Source organism: Hordeum vulgare, chromosome 3H, assembly GCF_904849725.1.
Source record: "Hordeum vulgare subsp. vulgare chromosome 3H, MorexV3_pseudomolecules_assembly, whole genome shotgun sequence".
Classification (NCBI taxonomy): Eukaryota; Viridiplantae; Streptophyta; class Magnoliopsida; order Poales; family Poaceae; genus Hordeum; species Hordeum vulgare.
In genome coordinates this window covers 479448505-479472365 of record NC_058520.1, presented here as the reverse complement: position 1 = coordinate 479472365, position 23861 = coordinate 479448505, and positions in this window count along the sequence as shown.

The following is a 23861-nucleotide window of genomic DNA, read 5'->3' as shown; positions in this document are numbered from 1 at the left end:
GTTTTTAGATTTTTAATAAAACAGAAACTACAAGGAATAAAAAGGAAACAAAATAAAATAATTAATATAGGGTATTATATACCAAAATTTTTAGAAAAAAAAATCTCTACACGTTTAACATTTTTCCAAGCCAAAAATAAAAACTTAAAAAAAATGTTTTTTTCAGAAAAAACCCTAAAAGCTTTATTTTCTTTTTGAAATTATTTTCCCCATAAAATTGGGTTTTTCTTGGCTCAAATATTTTCAAAAGTGCCTCACATTTTGGAGGGTCATGTTCCTCCGCTCTTTCTTGCTTGCAAGAATTTTGGGGGGGCATTTTCTCGGGGAGGAAAAATAGAAAAGCAAAATCAAGTATTTGACGGAAATCAAATGCAAAACTTTATTGCAAAGAAAATGCATAGATGCTTAGCTACATTTGTAACACATTCCCAATTGGGAAAATTGGGATGTTACATTGTCTCTAATGCATAACCCCAAAAAAATAGTGGTAATTCGGTAAGAGACATCATAGTACGCACCATGTCCAATAGGGCACGGATACAATGTTTGGACACACCATCACATATGGTGTTCCAGGCGGCATGAGTTGTGAAACAATTTCCACATTGTCTTAAATGTATACCAAACTCGTAACTCAGATATTCACCTCTACGATCACATCGTAGACATATCATCCTCTTGTCACGACGATCTTTAACTTCACTCCGAAATTGCTTGAACTTTTCAATATTTCATACACGTGATTCATCAAGCAAATACACCTGTATCTACTCAAATCAACAGTGAAGTAAGAACGTAATGGTATCCACTCGGTGCCTCAGCACTCATTGGACTGCAGACATCAAAATGTATTATTACCAATAAGTCACTTGCTCATTCCATCTCACTACAAAAAATTAGGCCTTCAGTCATCTTGCCCATGTGGCATGAGTTGCATGTCTCAAGTGATTCAAAATCAAGTGAGTCCAAAAGATCCATCTGATGGAGTTTCTTCATGCATTTACACCAATAGGCATGGTTCGCATGTCTCAACCGAAAACCCGAGTGAGTCCAAAGATCCGTCAGCATGGAGCTTCTTCATGCGTTTTATACCGATATATGACTTAAGCGGTAATGCCACAAGTAAGTGGTACTATAATTACTACTCTGTATATTTTGGCATTAATATTATGAACATGTGTATCACTACGATCGAGATTCAGTAAACCATTCATACTGGGTGCATGACCATTGAAGGTATAATTCAAGTAAACAGAGTAACCATTATTCTCTTTAAATGAATAATCGTATTGCAATAAACACGATCCAATCATGTTAGATCTCAACACAGACACCAAACAACATTTAGGTTTAACACTAACCCCGAAGGTAGAGGGAGCATGCGATGGTGATCACATCAACCTTGGAAACACTTCCAACACACATCGTCACCTCGCCTTTAGCTAGTCTCCGTCTATTCTGTAGCTTTTATTTTGAGTTACTAACATTTACCAACTGAACCGGTATCTATTACCCATGTGCTACTAGGATTACTAGTAAAATACACATCAATAACACATATATCTAATATACTTGTGTTGACGTTGCCATCCTTCTTATCTACCAAGTGTCTAGGGCAGTTCCACCTTAGTGATCATTCCCCTCATCATAGAAGTACATAGTGTCAGGTTTGGGTCCAACCTTGGGTTTCTTCATTGGAGTGACAACTGACTTGTCATTCTTGAAGTTTCCCTTCTTTCCTTTGCCTTTCTTGAAACTAGTGGTTTTACTAACCATCAACACTTGATGCTCCTTCTTGATTTCTAGCTTCGTGGTGTCAAACATCGCAAATAGCTCAGGGATCATCATCTCCATCCCTAGTATGCCATAGTTCATCACAAAGCTCAGTAGCTTGGTGGCAGTGACTTTGGAGAACTATGCCAATCACTATCTCATCTGGAAGATCAACTCCCACTTCGATTCAAGTGATTGTAGCACCCAGACAATCTGAGCACATGCTCAACGATTGAGTTTTTCTCCTTTACTTTGCAGGCAAAGAATCTTGTCCGAGGTCTCATACCTCTCCACACATGCATGAGCCTGAAATCCTAATTTCAGCTCTTAGAACATCTCATATGTTCTATGACATTCAAAATGTTTTGGAGCCTCAATTCTAAGCCGTAAAGCTCATATGTTCTATGACATTCAAAATGTTTTGGAGCCTCAATTCTAAGCGTAAAGCAAGATGCACTAAACTATCATGTAGTCATCAAAACGTGTATGTCAGATATTCAGAACATCTACACACGACGCTTGGAGTAGCAGAGCGAGCGGTGCATTAAGGACATAAGCCTTCTGTGCAGCAATGAGGACAATCCTCACTTCTCGGACCCAGTCCGCATAATTGCTACTATCATCTTTCAACTTAGTTTTCTATAGGAACATATCAAAAACCAGGGGAGCTACATCACAAGCTAATAATCTACTACATAATTTGAAAATACATTCTGACTCTGTTCATGATAAATAGTTCAATTAATCATATTACTTAAGAACCCCCACTCAAATTAACATGCCTCTGGTCATTTGAATGGTACATGATCCAAATTCACCAACCCAAGTCCGATCATCACGTGAGATGAGCTGGTTTCAATGGTGAACATCTTAATGTTGATCATATCAACTATATGACTCATGTTCGACCTTTCGGTCTCTTGTGTTCATAGGACATGTCTATACATGCTAGGCTCGTTAAGTTTGATCCAAGTGTTCTGCTTGTTCAAAACTGTCTTGGACCCGTTGTATGTGAACGTAGAGTCTACCACACCCGATCATCACGTGGTGTCTCGAAACAACGAACTATCGCAACGGTGCACACTCGGGGAGAACACAGATTTATCTTGGAATTTTAGTGAGGGATCACCTTATAATGCTGCCTCGTCCTAAGAAAAACAAGGTGCATAAAATGATTAACATCACATGCAAATCATAAGTGACATGATATGGCCATGAACTTGTGCTTTTGATCTCCATCCTCAAAGCACCGGCATGATCTCCATCGTCACCGGCGCCACACCATGATCTCCATCATCATGATCTCCATCATTATGTTGCTATCAAGGTTGTCACGCCAACCATGCTTGTACTACCATTGCTACCATTTAGCCATAAAGTAAAGCATTAACTAGGGCTTGATGAGTGACACGAAGGTCATACAATAATTAAAGACAACCCTATGGCTCCTGCCGGTTGCTGTAGCATCGACATGCAAGTCGATATTAACTATTACAACATGATCATCTCATACATCAAATATATATCATCATGTATTTGGCCATATCATACCACAACATGCCATGCAAAAACAAGTTAGACGTCCTCTAATTTGTTGTTGCATGTTTTACGTGGATGCTATGGGTATCTAGCAAGAACGCTTCTTACCTACGTAAAAACCACAATGGTGACATGCAAGTTGCTATTTAATATTCTACAAGGACCGCCTCTATCGAATCCGATTCAACTAAAGTAGGAGAGACAGACACCCGCCAACCATCTTTATGCAACAAGTTGCATGTTAATCGATCGAACCGGTCTCTCGTACATGGACGAGTAAAGTTGGTCCGGGCCGCTTCATCCCACAGTATCGCTGAGCCAAGAAAATACTAAGGAGGGAAGCATTCTGAATATCAACACCCACAAACTCCTTTGTGTTCTACTCATGATGTCATCTACATATAGACCTAGCTCATGATGCCACTGTTCGGGAACGTCGCATGGGAAACAATAAATTTCCTACGCTCACCAAGATCAATCTATGGAGACTAACATCTACGAGAGGGGGAGTGCATCTACATACCCTTGTAGATTGCTAAGAGAAAGTGTATATAACACGGTTGATGTAGTCGAACATCTTTGCGATCCAAATCACAATCCGTCTCGCGATCCCATCACGATCAATCTCATCATGATCCATCCCGATCTAGTGCCAAACGGACGACACCTCCTCGTTCAATGCACGTACAACTCGATGACGATCTCCGCCTTCTTGATACAACAAGAGGGGGTGGAGGTAGATGAGGTCTCCGACAACACGACGGCATGGCGGCAATGGTGGTGGAGCTGTCCCGGCAGGGCTTCGCCAAGCACTACTGAAATTGATCTAGAGGAGAAAAGAACTAGAGGGAGGGAGAGAGGGTTGTGCCTTGGATTGTGGTGTTGCTTCTCTCTCTCTCCTCCACTATATATAGGAGGGAGGGGGAAGGGGTGGCGTCCTAGGGTTTCCCCTAGGGCCTTTAGCCGTCGCCTCAAAGGGGGAGTACTTCTCCACCAAGGGAGGTGGAGTCCTAGTAGGACTCCCTCCCCACTTGGCCTCCTCCCACCTCTTGGCACAAGGGACTTTAGGGGCTGGCTGCCTAGCCCACTAGGGGATGGTGTGCCACCTCTTAGGCCCGTGTGTCCCTTGGGGAAGGTGGACCTCTCCTGATGGACCCCCGGAACCCATTCGTCACTCCCAGTACACTACCGGAAGTGCCCGAAACCATTCCGGAGCCCAAATACCCTTTTCCTATATACCAATATTTGTCTTCAGACCATTCAGGAACTCCTCGTGATGTCCGAGATCTCATCCGGGACTCCAAAAAACCTTCGGTCACCAATATACATAACTAAACTATACCGAAACGTCACCGAACCTTAAGTGTGCAGACCGTGCGGGTTCGAGAACTATGTAGACATAACCAAGACACTCTACGATCAATAACCAATAGCGGGACCTAGATGCCCATATTGGCTCCTACGTATTCTGCAAAGATCTTTATCGGTTGAACCTCTATGTCAAGGATTCAGTTAATCCCGTATACTATTCCCTTTGTCCATCGGTATGTTAGTTGCCCGAGATTCGATCGTCGGTATCTCCATACCTAGTTCAATCTCGTTACCGGAAAGTTTCTTTACTCGTTCCATAATACAAGATCCAGTGACTAACTCTTTAGTCACATTGCTTGCAAGCTCATTTTGACGTTTTATTACCGAGTGTCCCCTAGAGACACCTCTCTATCATATGGAGTGACAAATACCATTCTCGATTCACGCCAACCCAACAGACATCTTCACAGATACCTATAGATCACCTTTATAGTCACCCAGTGACGTTGTGACGTTTGATACACACAAGGCATTCCTCCGGTGCCCGGGAGTTGCATGATCTCATGGTCATAGAAACGAATACTTGACATCCAGAAAACAATAGCAATAAACTGACACGATCACATGCTACATTCATTGTTTGGGTCTTGTCGATCACATGATTCTCCTAATGATGTGATCCTGGTATCAAATGACAACTCATGTCTATGGTCAGGAAACCTTTACCATCTTTGATCAACGAGCTAGTCCTTAGAGGCTCACTAGGGACAGTGTGTTGTCTATCTATCCACACATGTATTTGAGTTTCCAATCAATACAATTCTAGCATGGATAATAAACGATTATCATGAACAAGGAAATATAATAATAACTAATTTAGTATTACCTCTTGGGCATATTTCCAACACCTCCCACCCACTGTGCTTCATAGATGAAGTCATGCAACACCAATTCCCGGAAGGGTTTAAACCCGTAAACATAGAACAGTACGACGTGACTACAAACCCCTCCGTGTGGATAGAAGATTTCCTTCTCCACATCCATATGGCGAGAGAAGACGATCTCCACGCCATCAAATACCTATCATTAAAGCTGATTGACCGGCATGACACTGGCTTAACAACTTACCCAAAGACTCCATTGGGAGCTGGGAAGAGCTCAAGGAGGCCTTCCTATCTAACTTCTAGGGAACCTATGTTTGGCCACCAGATTCATCCGACCTGAGCAACGTCATCCAAAAGGCACAATATCCAAACCGTGGACTATCCGGATCAGCAGAGAATTCTAGAATCGATTCCTAACCAAGAAGAACCAAACCGTGGACTGTCCGGATGCCGAGGCAATAGCCTCTTTTAGGCACAATATCCGGGACAAATGGTTGCCTCGCCAGCTCGGCCAGGATAGGCCGAGAACAATGTCCGCCCTCACTTCCCTCATGACCCGCTTTTGCATGGGTGAAGATAACTCGCTAGCTCCATGCGGCCACCACGCGGACGATCCCGGAACCTCTGAAGTTCGGGACAGAAATGGAAAGCCAAGGAAAAACAATAACAAACGCCGCCGTCATAATGGTGACGCCGACGACACAACAGTAAATGCTGGATTATACAGCTCAAAACCTGGACAACGAAAGAAACCTTGTAAAGGGAACAGGGATGAACCGACTCCATGTGATAAGATTATGGAACGACCATGTCAGATCCATGGCACGCAAGACAAGCCTGCCACCCACACTAGCCGACTGTTGGGTGTTCAAATAGGCCGACAAGCTATCCACCGAGGAGCACAACACGGGCCCACGAAGTGAAGATGACGAGGAGCCCTGCAGCCCGAACACTGGGGGCAAAAACTATTCCATCCCGAGGTCAAAACTGTGAACATGATCTATGTCACTCACATACCAAAAAGTACAAGAAGCGAGCCCTTAGGGAGGTATACGCAGTAGAGCGTGTAGCCCCGAAATATAATCCATGGTCGGCTTGCTTGATCACCTTCGAGCACAGGGATCACCCGACCAGTATCCATCATGGAGGGTCAGCCGCCCTCATCCTAGATCCCATTGTAGATGGGTACTACCTCACTAGAGTCCTAATAGACGGAGGAAGTAGCCTTAACTGGATTTACTCAGATATGGTGAAAAAGATGGGCATAGACCCATCAAGAATCAAACCAAGTAGCACTACCTTTAAATGAGTGATTCTAGGCATTGAAGCCCGTTGCTCTGGTACGGTAACACTGGAGGTTGTGTTTGGCTCGCCCGACAACTTCCACAGTGAAGACTAGATCTTCGACATCGTCCCCTTTCATAACAGATACCACGCACTGCTCCGCCACACAACTTTCGCTCGCTTTAATGATGTGCCTCACTATGCCTATATGAAGCTCAAAATGCTCAATCATATGTGCCAGAGACATCTTTGGCTCATAGTAAATAGGGATATGCCTCCCACTCCACGGCCCGAACACTTTCAAGGTATGTCCCTCATAGACACAGTTTCGTTCTCAAAATACCATGGGCCACCGTGGGAGCCGACCACTAAGGATCACATATTCGGCTCGATTGAGCTATGGTCCAAAAATCTCTACGGACAAAAGTGGGGGCATCATGAAGAATTCCCCAAGCATCAAGCTTCTCCGTGTCATCAGCAGCTTCTCAAGACCCTTTATTCTAGGTCCGCCTGCTGACAACAACTTCCTCTAAACGATACTACCCCCACCTCTAAAAAGAGTAATAGAAATAGTGTAGCCGAAAACAGGGCGGACGTCAAGCCACCCATGGAAGGTCACAAGGAACAGTTGCTTTAAAAATATGCATCTCGAGAAACAATAGTTACCTGTAACAGCTGCCTTGGTGTCACGAGTTATAAAAACTCCTCGCCCCCATTATCTATAGACTTCTACACCATCTTTGTATGCACATGTTTCATACTCATCAGCGCTGACATGTCAAAATTTCTTTGCAAATGCTAAGGGTGATCGGTCAATAGACCGAGGGCCTGGATTAAAATACCGCCCCAAGCACCACACTGTTACTACTTTTTAAGTGTACGATTTCTCGGATTTCACTTTATATGCATCGGTTCCGAATTATGACTTGGGTCAATAGTTGGATTGCCCCGCTCCTGTGCTTACCCCCTTACGTTCCGCTAGTTCAGCTAAAGGGGTAAAGGGAGAACCACTGCGATTGTATTACCAGCTAGTCTAGCTAAAAATACCTCAGTGGAGAAAGCCAAAAACTGACCCTCATAATAGGCGAGAACTGGTCTGCAATCCGAGCTTAAATGCAAAAACCGATGGAGGTTATTCCGTGTTATACGGGTGTTCGAACCTTTGCATACCCTATGATAGCTGTTTCGAAATACGTTGTATCCGATTACCAAAAAAAACCCAGGGCTTCCAAACAGCCCCCGAATTAAAAGCTCCTAAGGCTACGAGAAAGCGATAAAACCGTATAGTCTGATTGCCTCATTACCTTCACACGCTACCACCTTCAGGCACCGATGCACCGACTAAGGGTTACAGTGCGGATGTTGAAACACCCCGAGTAGTCTCTACATGGGGACCGAAGTCGACGAGTGGTGATAATCCCCAAGTGCAAGGAATCATCGTAGCAATTTCCAAAGGTGGAAGTGATAAGTATGGAGTGTCGAACCCACAAGGAGCTAAAGGTAAGAGCAATATTCTCTCAAGTCCCATCTGCCACTGATACAACTCTACGGACGCTGAACGTTTGCTTCCCACTAGGAATGAGAAATAAAACTACGTTGTGGGTATTTAGAGAATAGCTTTGCATGACATCGGAGAACTAAAATATAAAAATAGGTGATGTTATCATAAAGTTAGAATATATTACAATATATTACAAATAGCGAGTGTGGAATAATGTTGGGTCGGTGTGCGGAATTGTCCTAGGCAATTGTTAACAAGATCGGTAATCATTATTACAATTTTATATGAGGGAGAGGCATAAGCTAACATACTTTCTCTACTTGGATCATATGCACTTATGACTAGAACTCTAGAAAGCATCCGCAACTACTAAAGATCATTAAGGTAATACCCAACCATAGCATTAAAGCATCAAGTCCCCTTTATCCCATACGCAACAACCCACCTACTTGGTTTTATGCTTTTGTGACTCAAACAACCCACTATAAGTGAATCATGAACATATTGCAACACCCTACATCAGGAATCCTTCACGTGTGCGCGACACGGAAAGCACCATAGGACATCACCAATAATAAATCATGCAACTCAAACCAATATAGATCATCAATCAACCCATAAGACAAAGGGAATCTACTCAAAACATCATAGGATGGCAACACATCATTGGATCATAATGTGTGGCATAAAGCACCATGTTCAAGTGGGGGATTACAACGGGGTGCGGGAGAGTGGACTGTGAAAAGAAGATAGGGATGTTGATGAAGAAGGTGATGTTGATGAATTCGATCACCGCGGCGATGGTTCCCCTGGTGGCACTCCGACACCACCGGGAGAGAGGGGGAGAGGATCTCCCCCTTGTGCCTCCTCCTCCATGGCCTCACCCAAGGTGGGGAGAGGTTCTCCCTTTGGCCCTTGGCCTCCATGGTGATGATGGCCCCTCCGTCTTCCTCCTTCATGGTATCCAGTGATGATGACCCCCTCCAGCAGGGTGCCGGAGATGACCAAGATTGTTTTTTCATGGCTTTGGAGGCTTGCGGCGGCGGAACCCCCGACCTAGGTTTCTTTTTGGGGGGTTTATGTATTTATAAGAATATTTGGCGTTGGAATCACGTCAGGGGAGTGCTCGCGGGCCCACAAGCCAGGGTGCGCCCTAGGGGGGTGCGCCCTAGTGGCTTGTGGCTGCCTCGGGACTCCTCTCCGGTGTCTTTTTGCTCAATTATTTTTCATATTTTCCAAAAATAATCTTCGTAAATTTCCAGTCCATTCCGAGAACTTTTATTTTTGCACAAAAACAACACCATGGTAGCTCTACTGAAAAGAACGTTAGTTCGGGATAAAATCATACCAAAATCATATATAATTATTGTAAACATGGCATGAATACTTCATAAATTATAGATAGGTTGGAGAGGTATCAACTTGTAACTTTCCTATTAAACTGTGAAACATGAGTCAAAATAATACAAAGTGCATTTCACTTGGGACAAGCATTATAAACTATAAATGGTTATGAGGCACCCTACAACACATTTATTCAAATATTACATCTTTCGAGCACTGAGATTTGATAGCCGAAGCACCCTCCGTTGTTGTAGGGGAATATAGCTCAGGATGCATGTGCTCCTTTCCAGCGGGCGGAGGATCGGTTGCCATCTTAAGGGGCTTTACCTAAGGCCAGTGCATCATCGTCCTCGCGAAGGCCATATGAGATCCTTCTATGCAAACAGAGCGCTAAGGGGCTTTACCTAAGGCGAGTGCATCATCGTCCTCGCGAAGGCCATCTGAGATCCTTCTATGCAAACAGAGCGCTTCAGGGCCTCGATCCGAGGCACGACATCGACCAACTTGTGCACTAAGGCGAAGTAGCTCCTCAACAAAGGCTCGGCAGGCCACAGCCGGACACAGAGATCCTTAATGGACGGCTCCGCTATCCGGTGCAGTTCCATGAGCTGTTTCATTTGATAGCTCAGACTGGGGTTAAGCCGAGGAGTCTTAAATTGAACCCAGAAAAGCCTCTACTCGGCATCCCCGTCATGGGCCGCATAGTGCTTGGCCACATCTATTGCACTCCGCAGGAGGTACGTGAAGGCGCCCGAGGAACGCTATATACGCGTAAGAAAGGCAAACCTTCTTCCACCAAAGGCACATTACAGTAATATGGCTTACCATTCGCCATCAGTTTGGCTTGGTGCACCTCTTCTTCAAAAAACCTCGTTTCCACCCACTCCGATTTGAGCTCGGCGGACAGGTTGGAGAGCTTGGACGATTGTTCCCGGGATTTCTACTCCAAGGCCTCACACTTAGAGCTCGCCTCTTGAAGTTCTTGTTGAACCTCTGCCACCCTTGCCTCGTGCTTACTGCTATCAACCCCGAGGGTATTAAGCTTGGCGGTTGCCTATCCATCCACCACCTTTTGAGCAGCGACCTCATGCTTGGCCCTCTCCAACTCGGCCTTGAGCTTTTTGAACTCTTGATCCTGGGTTGCTGACCGAATCGAAATAACGGGCTTAGACACTACGGCCAGGACTTCTCTTTTCTACTAAGGACAATAATTTTTTTACGACACATATCAAAAACTTACCCTACCTTTCGTCGAGCTGTCTATTTACACGGTCGAGCTTCTCATCGGAAATTTTAAGCTTTCGGTTCAGCTCGACAATTTCCAGAGTAGTGCACCCGGCAGCACAGGACGAGGCTTGCGAGACATACCTATTCATTAGTACGGCTCTGAGTTATCTGGCCTAAGGAGAATCGACCAAATCACTCTGTCAAGCTGTTATCATTCAAAAATCCCCGTACTATCCTTCTTCATGGCTTGTTTTGTGCGACGAGTAAGCTTGTCAAACTCACCCATGCCCCGGGGACTGTTATACCCACAAAGGCATGTAAAACCTTTTAAATAAGATTAAAACATTATGTGGCTTACCTTGAAGCCCGTTAGCAAGCCAGTGAAGGCTTCATTCAGCCCGCTGTTAACGAACTGGATGCTTTGTGAAACCACACCCATAAGGGTGCGATGCTCATCGGCGATGGATGAGCCGGCTAATGCCTCCACCATTATCGCCGGTGAAAGTGCAGTCATGCCCTTAATCGTGTTTTGGTGTTGCTGACAACACACATATAGATAATTAATCACTAATCCTCTTTTAAGCTACTGTGAATGATCATGTGTTGATAAGGACGAGCTCATGTGCTAACAAGGACAAGATCAAGATAAGCATTCCTGAGCACTACATGCTTGATCCTTGTGGATGTTCACATGGTGGACAAATGAAGATGAATATATAAGCTAGGCTTTCCACATTGTGTATGGGAGAGCTACTTGAAGACTTCATCATATCTTGCTTTCAACATTGAGCCAAGAAGGAACAACAACATCAAGCTCAAGTGAAACGGCTAACTCAAAGGCATCTGTCCCTTTGACGATTAGTGGTATGGAGTGATGATCAGCGAATAAAAGTATACACTCAAGTATGGATCATCGGTACCCCTTTTTATAATTCTTGAGTCTTTAGGGATCCCGCACTATTAAGAGGGGATCACAGGTTTTGTGATGAACTTGCTCAAACTAGATATCCACTGTTCTGCTCATACCACATCTCCACTGCTGTGCTGTTATCAGAAAACATGACCAGTGCCTCGGACATCTAGCCTCCTCCGGACGTCCGAGGGTCGGACGACCGACCAGCTTCGGAAATCCGGAGCTCTGCACCAGAAGAACTTGAGCCATATAACTCGGACTTCCGGCTCCCTTCGGACGTCCGAGGGCCCGTCGACCGACCAGCTTCGGAAATCCGGAGCCCTGCACCAGAAGCACTTGAGCCATATAACTCGGACTTCCGGCTCCCTCCGGACGTCCGAGGGCCGGACGTCCGTCCCCTTTCGGAAATCCGGAGCTTTGCACCAGAAGTACTTGAGCCATATAACTCGGACTTCTGGCTCCCTCCGGACGTCCGAGGGCCGGACGTCCGTCCCCTTTCGGAAATTCGGAATCGTGCACCAGAGAAGTTTGAGTCGAATAACTCGGACTTCCGGCCTTCTCCGGTAGTCCGGTCCCTGTTCAACTCCACAGTGGTTCCAGATATATTTACAGCCCTCGGACGTCCGACCCCTGTCGGACGTCCGACCCCTTGTGGACGCCCGGACATCCGTGCACTGCCGGATGTCCGACCCGTGTGTGAATTAAAGTGTCCCCAACGGCTGTTTTACTCTCCCCACTATATATACCCCCTCCCACTTCGTGAGAGGGTGCCCAACACAGCCATATCCTCATAAGAACACATTTCTACCCCACATACATTTGCTCACACCAAATATTAGATCCCAAAGCATTTGTGAGCCCCTTTGAGAGTTGTTCCAATCAAAAGATAGATCGTCTCCCTCTCCTTTTCTCAACCCAAGATATTTGAGATTTGAGCAAGTTTTGAGAATTCCCCGTGATCTTATTACTCTTGGAGGTTGGAGACTCCTAGGTGGTAGGAGTTCTTCGGAGAGGAATCAATCCGTGTGATTACCCCCGGAAAAGTTTGTGAGGGTTTGGAAGCCACCTCAAAGGCTTACCACTAGTGGTTGAGAAACGCCTTCGTGGTGTTATCTCAAAGGGAGAATAGGGTGAGCCATCGTGGCATTGGTGTGCCTTCGTGGTAACATCCACCTCCCTAACGGTGACTAGCTTCCCTCCAAGGAAGTGAACATCGGGATACATCTTCGTCTCAGTGACCTTTGTTATGCTTAACCCTAACTCCTTACTTGTGGTTCACTTGTGTTACTTGAGCATACATACATTGCATATTGTTTGTGCTCATTATATTGTGTTGGCTATTTCTTGTACAAGATTAATCATTCAAGCATACCTTCTATATCCACACGTTCACACTTGCAGCTTTTGATATATCGTGTGCTATAGTGTGATCTAGTATCTTGTGTCGTTCACCTACTTGTCGTGTGATATAGCTCAAGTAAGTTTGTGTAACTTACTTGTGCTTGTTAGTAACTGTATTGTGTCCATCTAGGTAGATCGTGTTGTTGATACACGTTGCAGTGCCTAGTGCATTTAGGATTTGTGCTTGACAAGTATCCTCTTAGTTTATTTCAGCATTAGGTTTAAGCCAAATCCGAAGAAGTTTTTAAATAACCCATTCACCCCCTCTAGGCGTCATCGAGGTCTTCTCAATTGGTATCAGAGCAAGGTCTCTCTTTAATTAGGTTTCACGACCTAGAGAGGATCGATGTCGACTATTGGATTAGTGCACAATGACACCTTTGACTTTGATGGCACAAATTATACCCTATGGAGAATTCGTATGCTTCATCACTTTCGGGCCATGGGCCCAAATATTTTACGAATTGTTCTTGTAGGGATTGTCGACAAAAAGGATGATGCATCTTCATCTACTAATGAAATGTATCTTGGTTGTGAGGCTTTTCTTGCCATTCATCGAACCATAAGTCCTGAAGTGTTTAAGTCTATCTCGACTTGCAAGTCAGCTCATGAAGTTTGGACTAAACTTGAAGACATATATGGTGGGTCCAATCTTGATGAAGACGATATTATGATGAAGGAGTTGGTGCATGAGCTCTTCACTCTTTTCGATCATAAAGAGTCCACCACTACTTCCATATCCGATTGCTTGCACACCTCAGCATCTTCAATCTCACAAGGTAACGACATGGTGAGTGAAGAAATACATGTTGATGAAAATGTTATAGCCTCCATGGACACGAGCATATCTAGCACCACACATATTGTAAATTATTGTGCTGATAGGTCATGCATTTCACCTAAAGATCCCTCGACAAATGTCTGTGGTGATATGCCTGCTTTCCCGTGTCCTCTTGATCAAAATATCTTGTTTCTACCTAGTTGTTCTATGACTAATCATTTAGGGGAAACCAAGAAATATGAAGTACTTTTGATTAATGAAGAATCTGATTCACCAAAGGAATCATCATCAACTCCTCGAGTTCACATGTGCCTCATGGCAAGAGGTAATAATGAGGTATCATCTTCCCTGTGCAATAACGATGATATTTGCGATGAGGATGATGATGATGACTTGACTGAAAATATCTATGTGATCAGTAAAATTCTTCATAAAGCTAAAAATAACACTCTTCAAAGATTCCAAGATGTTCTTGCTTACTTTGAAAATTGTAATGATTCACTTAATCATGAACAAGCTAAAAGTGAACAACTTGAACGTGAACTTGAGAAGAGTCATCAAGCATGTAGAGACTTAAGATCTTCAAAAGGAGAGGTTGAAGTTGCTCATGATAAACTTAACAAGGATTTTGAGGTCCTTCTCCTTGAATGCAAGAATGTCAAGCGAGAGCTCATCAAAACCTCTAAGATCTATGAGGAGCTTCAATCTACTCATGAGAAGTCTCTAATCGCTACTTACTCCTCTCATATTGTTGATGATACTTGTACATCTAACCCTATCTCTTTTGAAGTATCAACATTGAAGGAGAATGTTGAGCTACGTGCTCAACTTGATTTACTAACTAGCAATTATGGGAAGTTGGAAGAAAACCATGGAATGCTCACAAGCTCTCATGCCGATCTTCTAACATCTCATAATGTGCAAAAGTTAGCTCATGAGGCTATCATCACCAAGGTAACATCAAGTGAGCCTCATGTGGACAATGGCACCACTTCTAATCAAAGTACTATATTTCCATGTGCTAGTCCTCGTAATTCGTCTACTCATAATGTTGCTACCTCGTGTGATGAATTACTTTCCTTGCCTTGTTGCTCTAACAATGAAGCTTACACTTCCTCTAGTACTTGCATTGACACTAACCGTGCAGAGGAAATCGAAGAGCTCAAGGCCCAAGTCACTACTTTGAAGAAAGACTTGGAACAGTGTCATGAAGGGATGTCCACATTCAACAACGTCCTGTGTGAGCAAACATCTCCGAATGAAAAAAGTGATGTTGGAGTAAACTCAAAAAGAACAAGAGTGGCCTAGAACGAGTTGAGAATTCGGCCAAAATCATTTGCTTCAAGTGCAAAGCTAAAGGGCACCATGTTAGATCTTGCCCTCTGAAGACGAAGTCTCAAAGTCACAAGCAACAAGGGAAGCGGCCACAAACTCAATCACACACTCAGCTACAAGTTGAAGGAAGTCCTCTTCCCAATAAGACCCAAGCCAACACTCCCCGAGGTGAGAAATCAACTGGGAAGAAAACAAAGGGTAGATGTTGCTACTTATGTCGTGAGAAGGGCCACGTCGCTTCGTCTTGCACGAGAGGTAAGTTATCCAACCCAATCACTATTGATGATAGCTATTCCCTTGGGAAGGATAAGGTTGGCAATGTGTTTGCCAAGTTTGTTGGAACTCAAAATGGTGTCAAGAAAAGAACCATTTGGGTTGCCAAGCCTATTGTGACTAACCTCTTAGGATCCAACGTAGTTGGGGACCAACAAGCTCAAACTTAATCAATAGGTGACTTTGGAGGACATTGGAGACTTGGATACACAATGAAGATTTGAGGACTCTTCATCATTCGTATCATCTCAAGCCAAGTCACTTGGATTATCGAGCCCATATCCCATATCAATGTGCCTCTTTGCGGTGACTTGTACTTAAATTGTTTACATTGAAAGTTGCCTGCCCCACTCCTTCTCATGTCTAGGTTTGGTACCTAGCATGTACTTTGACATGTTGCACCTACTAGTATGATTGTTATATGTTATCTATCATGGGTAGGTTGTTATGTATGTCATATAGTTGTGTGTAGCCCTGATTATTACTTGCATCCTAGTTGCACCGTTGTGTGGGTATTTTGAGACGTTAATAGCTTATCACATTAAGGGGGAGTGTTCTGCTCTACGCACACCACTAACCCAAAATGTGTATATATGTATTGGACTCCATGTAGTATTCGGTGCAAGATTATCCAATCAATTAGTTTGATGTCAAAGCCATCCGAAGTTTAAATTGACATCCACTTATCACCTTAGTTGGATGATTGATTGCCTTGTATGATAAATACATGGATTATCACATTATGGGAGTATGATATGCTTTGTGCATGTCACATCCCCTGGTAAGATAAAACATCCGATGTATGCCAATCAGAATCTACCACATGGGGTTATCCTATAACTGTGTGGCGTGTCATGCTCCACATATCTTAATTCGCATAATAAGCCCTGTTGGTATCTAAATCCCTTAGATGTGCGTGAGTATAATGTCCTACTACACCAATGCTCATGGCTTAGCCGCTAGATCGTATCTAAAAGAAGGGCATTGTTGATGCATGCCTTTCGAATTAATTCTCCACACTATGATCTAACCAATTGGGATGTTAGCGTATGTCATCTAAACATTATGCTTATGGTTGAACTCCCATATCACACTTGTGTGAGTATAAATCGATCCTTGTGCTCATTTGGCACCTACCACCACTGATAACTCTAAATGCCATTGTGTCTCTCACACATGGTATCTCTGGCTTGGTAGTGTTTTTCATGGTCATTTTATTTCGGCTTTATCTTCAGTTGACCTACATAACGTGCTGAGAAATTCATGTGTCTCCCGGTAGAGCTCGCACTATTTATTTCATAATGTTGTGGGAGTTATAATCATAATACCTACACTTATATATCTACTGGGGTGAGACATGCATGTAAGGTTGTGCAAAATGCATGCCTTACATGGTTTGATGCCTTGACCGGTTCATGTGTTGAACTTGGGGTGCTACCATATGTTGATTTGTCACCCTGATCCATTTTGGATGACATGAATGTTCTGTAATAGAAAATTATGTGTTCATTTGTCCAAATTGTATATCTTTGGATTTTGATAGGATTGTGTAGGCATATCTACTATGTGTAGATGCACATGCCCTGTCTATCGTATCTTTGATCCAATATATGTATATGGTAAATCAGACGTATCCATTAAAAGGTTAGGGTGTGCTTGAAAGTAAAACTTATATCTATATGCACATAATTGAGTGATCTTACCCTATATATATTGAAGTTGGACTAACTACTTTGGACCCAATAAGTTTGGGGACCATATTGTGCTTAATTGGTGGTTTAGGTACTTTGGAGAAGCATTGCTATCTTGACTTATTCTCAGAAGAAGATGGTGCTGGTCATGAAGAAATTAGAGTCAAGACAGGACTCGGCTACTTCTACGCCATACCAATGCTTTTCCGGTAACAAGTATTTACTTCATGCATGTACAACATTAGAGTCAACACTGTGTAGGTTGCATGATGGCATGAACATAATACCTTTTCCACTTTGTAATTCCCTGCATGTCCCTGTGAATCACATTGATGAAATGCTTAGTGTTGGTGTTCTCTTAGCTCTTCATGGTCATATGAATGAGACAAATTTGTGCCATGACCCTTGTGTCATGTGCCTTGCTCTTATAAGAGGATAACTTGTGCATGATTCTATGCACTCATGCGTTTGACGGTATTTTGGACCCACACTTATCGCAGTAATCGTATTAAAAGACTTACATCAGACCATGTCCAAAATATGTTAGTTGAGAGGTCCCTTTTTGGTTGCTACACATGCGAGAATACTCTCACCTCATCATCCAAATTCCAGTATCTGCCCCTGCCTCCTCCTCTCTCGGTCGTCCGACGTGTCTCGGACGTCCGACGGCTAAACTCATTCCGGACGTCCGGCCAGTTTCGGTCGTCCGACAGCTAAATCCACTCCGGATGTCCGGCGTCCTCCGTCTCAAGGGCAACGTCGTCCCTTCAAACGGACTTCCCGGCGTCCTCCGTCTCAACAGCTCCCCTCGTCGTCTGATGGCTCTGTCTTCGAGGATGAGCTTGCTGCCGAGGACCGTACTGAACAGCCCGCCGTTCGAAAGTCCATGCCAAAGCCCGGGACTCGCAGGCCCTCCTATATGCCACCACCTCCTCCTGAACAGCCCGAAGGTGAAGCTCGTCGCATCTCACTTGAACCTCCTGCTACTTTAGGTCGTGAAGTCAAGAACTTCACCACGGTTGCTAAGTCTTCCTACCTCACTTTCCGCCGCGACGTTGATCAATTCTCTGTCATACGTGACTCTATGGTCTCACGTTTCCGCACAAACGTCCAGGCGGACATCTTTACTACGGTCATAGTTCCTAAGGGTCTCTCTGTTCATCACTTCATAGATCTTGAGCATATTCGTACGCACCCGGCGAAATACCCGGGTGCCATTGAGCTCATTGAGTCATCGGGGCTTGCTGCCCCCTTTGCTTTTCGTCGCGATTTTAACGCTGCTGCTATTCACCAGTTTTATGCCACATGTTTCTTTGGTCCAAACAACACTGTTAGCTAGATAACCTCTGACATTCACTTCATAGCCTCTTATGATACGTTTGTTGCCGCACTTGGTTTCCCCCACTCCGGCTTCAAAATCCATAAGAATGATCCTAACCATGCACATAAGCCAATTGAGGCGTGTGGGTATCTCCTCAAACCACTCCGTGAACTTGATGCGGATGAACGAATGAAGGATCTTAACCAGGTATCCATCTGGTGGTCTCCCTACTTTATCATCTTTCAGTGTCTTATCCGCACCATCTATCCCAAGATGGGTGATAAGGGATCCTGCAGTGGCTACTGTATTGACATCATGTCACATTTGTACGAGCACCCCAAGAGCAAAATTAATGTGCCTCACTTTCTATGGCATGAGATTCGGCTTGCTAGTTTTCAATACAAGCGAGCCTTCCCTCATGCCCCCTTCATCCAGGCTCTTATTAACCATGTTGCTGAATTCACTGTTGCTGTCACTCACACACATCACAAGTGGGTCATTCCCGCTCACATGGCGGATAACTATGCTCCCAGGAAAACTCCATAATCCACCTCCACTCGCCGCACTGCTGCCCGGTCAGCAACCCCTTCATCCAGCTCAGCTCCTCTCGGTCGCTTTGCCAAATTCATTGGCAAGGCACATTCTGCTATGATGAAGGCCTTCTCTTTCCAGTGCGGTCAAACCCATGATGTGGTTTCTCGTCTCATCTCCTCCAAGAATGCCCTCAAGGCTCGTCTGAGAGACTCGGGCACTCTTGATGTGAGTGACGATGAGGCCCTTCCTGATGCTCCTCCTTCTGACTTTGGCTTCCCATCTGGTCCTGAGTGGGCTGATTTTCTTGATGAGGCTGGTGGCAGTGGTTTGCCTGATGATGAGGATGATGATGATGAGGATGATGCCTGATTAATGATGATATTGATGAGGGTGATACTTGAGTATGTGATAGCATTGCTGGTTTTCCCTCCTTTTTGGTCCTTGATGCCAAAGGGGGAGAACATTATCTTATCTTAGTTTCGATTTTAGTTCCTCTCACAATGTATGGTATGATGTATTATGTCGAACTTAATGATGTGTCATCATGTAACGATACTTATGGATGGTGTGCTATGCCATCACCTATGGATGATGTATTGTTGAACTATCATGTGGTGATGAGATATCACGATATTATCGTTGTGTCATATGATGATGAGTTTTATGCTATCCTATTGATTCATATGATATGCTATGTATTGTTGAACTATTATGGTGTTATATCATGCTATTATCTTCAATGCACACATTAAGGGGGAGCTCCCGCACTTACCTATTTTACTATGCATATAATAAGGGGGAGCTTCATAAGCATCGTAACAAAACTCTCCTAAGCCACACATGTCTATTACTATTTTTGAGAGCTATATGTATGTTGTCATAAACTACCAAAAAGGGAGAGATTGAAAGTGCAGTCATGCCCTTAATCGTGTTTTGGTGTTGCTGACAACACACATATAGATAATTAATCACTAATCCTCTTTTAAGCTATTGTGAATGATCATGTGTTGATAAGGACGAGCTCATGTGCTAACAAGGACAAGATCAAGATAAGCATTCCTGAGCACTACATGCTTGATTCTTGTGGATGTTCACATGGTGGACAAATGAAGATGAATATATAAGCTAGGCTTTCCACATTGTGTATGGGAGAGCTACTTGAAGACTTCATCATGTCTTGCTTTCAACATTGAGCCAAGAAGGAACAACAACATCAAGCTTAACTAAAAGGGCTAACTCAAAGGCATCAGTCCCTTTGACGATTAGTGGTGCGGAGTGATGATCAGCGAATAAAAGTATACACTCAAGTATGGATCATCGGTACCCCTTTTTATAACTCTGGAGTCTTGAGGGATCCAGCACGATTAAGAGGGGATCACAGGTTTTGTGATGAACTTGCTCAAACTAGATATCCACTGTTCTGCTCATACCACATCTCCACTGCTGTGCTGTTATCATAAAACAGGACCAGTGCCTCGAACATCCGGCCTCCTAGGGACGTCCGAGGGTCGGACGACCGACCAGCTTCGGAAATCCGGAGCTCTGCACCAGAAGAACTTAAGCCATATAACTCGGACTTCCGGCTCCCTCCGGACGTCCGAGGGCCGGTCGACTGACCAGCTTCGGAAATCCAGAGCCCTGCACCAGAAGCACTTGAGCCATATAACTCGGACTTCCGGCTCCCTCCGGACGTCCGAGGGACGGACGTCCCTCCCCTTTCGGAAATCTAGAGCTTTGCACCAGAAGTACTTGAGCCATATAACTCGGACTTCCGGCTCCCTCCAGACGTCCGAGGGCCGGACTTCCGGCTCCCTCCGGACGTCCGAGGGCCGGACGTCCGTCCCCTTTCGGAAATCTGGAATCGTGCACCAGAGAAGTTTGAGTCGAATAACTCGGACTTCCGGCCTTCTCCGGTCGTCCGGTCCCTGTTCAACACCAAAGTGGTTCTAGATATATTTACAGCCCTCAGACGTCCGACCCCTTGTGGACGCCCGGACATCCGTGAACTGCCGGATGTCCGACCCCTGTGTGACTTAAAGTGTCCCCAACGGCTGTTTTACTCTCCCCACTATATATACCCGCTCCCACTTCATGAGAGGGTGCCCAACACAGCCATATCCTCATAAGAACACATTTCTACCCCACATACATTTTCTCACACCAAATCTTAGATCCCAAGAGCATTTGTGAGCCCCTTTGAGAGTTGTTCCAATCAAAAGATAGATCGTCTCCCTCTCCTTCTCTCAACCCAAGCTATTTGAAATTTGAGCAAGTTTTGAGAATTCCCCATGATCTTGTTACACTCCTAGGCGGTAGGAGTTCTTCGGAGAGGAATCAATCCGTGTGATTACCCCCGGAAAAGTTTGTGAGGGTCTGGAAGCCACCTCAAAGGCTTACCACTAGTGGTTGAGAAACGCCTTCGTGGTGTTATCTCAAAGGGAGAATAGGGTGAGCCTTCGTGGCGTTGGTGTGCCGTCGTGGTAACATCCACCTCTCTAACGGTGACTAGCTTCCCTCCAAGGAAGTGAACATCGGGATACATCTTCGTCTCAGTGATCTTGGTTATCCTTAACCCTAACTCCTTACTTGTGGTTTACTTGTGTTACTTGAGCATACATACATTGCATATTGTTTGTGCTCATTATATTGTGTTGGCCATTTCTTGTACAAGATTAATCATTCAAGCATACCTTCTATATCCACACGTTCACACTTGCAGCTTTTGATATATCGTGTGCTATAGTGTGATCTAGTATCTTGTGTCGTTCACCTACTTGTCGTGTGATATAGCTCAAGTAAGTTTGTGTAACTTGTGCTTGTTAGTAACTGTATTGTGTCCATCTTGGTAGATCGTGTTGTTGATACACGTTGCAGTGCCTAGTGCATTTAGGATTTGTGCTTGACAAGTATCCTCTTAGTTTATTTCCACATTAGGTTTAAGCCAAATCGGAAGAAGTTTTTAAATAGCCTATTCAGCCCCCCTCTAGGCGTCATCGAGGTTTTTTCAGCCGGCCACCCAGCCGCAGCCCACTGTGGCACAGGCGGCACCGGAGGGAGCATTGATGACTTCAGAAGACTAGAACTCCCTGGAGCTGTCTTCGGAGGAAGCATGGGAGGAATTCGGTCCCCTTCTCCGCCCGTGGGGAGGGGACCAAACTCCTAGGTCTCGGTAACCGAGGCATGGACCTGGCTCGGAACCTCTCGGTCTTTGTTGACTGGTGTATCAACCTCAGACGGGACCTCTCGGTCTTCGGCGTCTGATGTATTTGACTCGGCCATCATCACCTCATCTCCCTTGTCTGATGGGCCTTGGTGGGATACCACTTTCGCGGCCTCATTCAAGGCATGGGAGGGGTTGTGCGGGACGCGTTCCCAATCTCCGCCAGTTTGGCTTGCGGCGAACCGCCCTCTGAGACTTGGTCCGTTGGGAGGTATCGGATAGGTCTATAACAAGAAAAAGGAATGCTTAATTATTTCATTAACAAAAATCTAGTGCAAATCTTCTAAATAAAAACTCAGGTTCCGTACCTTTGGGCCGGGGGCTTCACTCTGGCGCTTGGTCCGGGAACCATCACAAATGGCCCGAACTCATCATCGGAATCCGGGCCATCGTCAAGCAGGATGGCCTTGGTCTTGCAAGATCTCTTCGGGGCCTGAGGAGGCATCCCCTCCTTGGCCTCCCCTGGCACTGCCGTCTTCCTCATTTGGGAAGAATCTTTCTCTTCCTCATCTTCCGCATCCTCTCCATCATGGGTGGAGGAGGCATTGGTGTACCCGGACTTGGTGTCCGGAGGACCCCTTGAAGGGCGTCCTCCGCGAGTCTCCTTCTTCTTCTTCTCTAGCGCTGTGTACGACGCCACTATGAGCATTGGATTAGCAATGCCGATCTGGGTTGCTCTGGCAGGGGAGCTGGGCCGTCCATTTTTTTGGCCTTGTCCAACCAACCTTGCATGGATGGTAGGAGAAAGGATAAGACCCTCGATACAAATTGGAACTTTAAGTGAGAACATGGGTTCATGCATACCTCCAAAGGGGGGTTATCAGCATCCAAGACAACATCCTCTTCCTCGGCCGACCAATCCTGCTGAGGCTTGAACAACACCCGCCATAGATTTTCATGGGTGGTGCGGTAGAACTCCTACATAACCTAGGGGTCGCCAAGCTTGTGGGACCACATCGGGGTATCCCGATGCTGGCAGGGAAGAATGCGGCGACGGTTCACGACCTGAACCACGTTAGTCAGCTCAATGTTTGCCGCCACCATATTCTTAATGCACTTCTGCAGCAGCTTCACTTCCGAAGACGATCCCCAGTCTAGGCCTTTTTTAACCCACGAGGTTAGCCTCACGGGGGAACCGATCTGAACTCGGCAGGCGCTGTCTAGTTTGCTTCTCGTGGATCGGTGATGTAGAACCACTCCTTTTTCTAGCCCTTGATGGTGTCGATCAAGGTGCCCTCACGCCACACCACGCGATAGAGTTTGCTTACCACAGCCCCGCCGCAGTTAGCATGCTGATTGCTGACTGCCTTCGGCTTGATGTTGAATGTTTTAAGCCAAAGGCTGAAGTGCGGATGAACTCGCACGAAGGCCTCGCAAACAGTAATGAAGGTGGAAATGTGCATGATGGATTTCACAGGAAGATCGTGAAAATCTAACCCGTAGTAGAACATCAGGCCCCGGAAGAAGGGGTGGAGCGGGAAGCCAAGTCCCTAGATAAAGTGGGCGACGAACACCACCGACTCACCAGG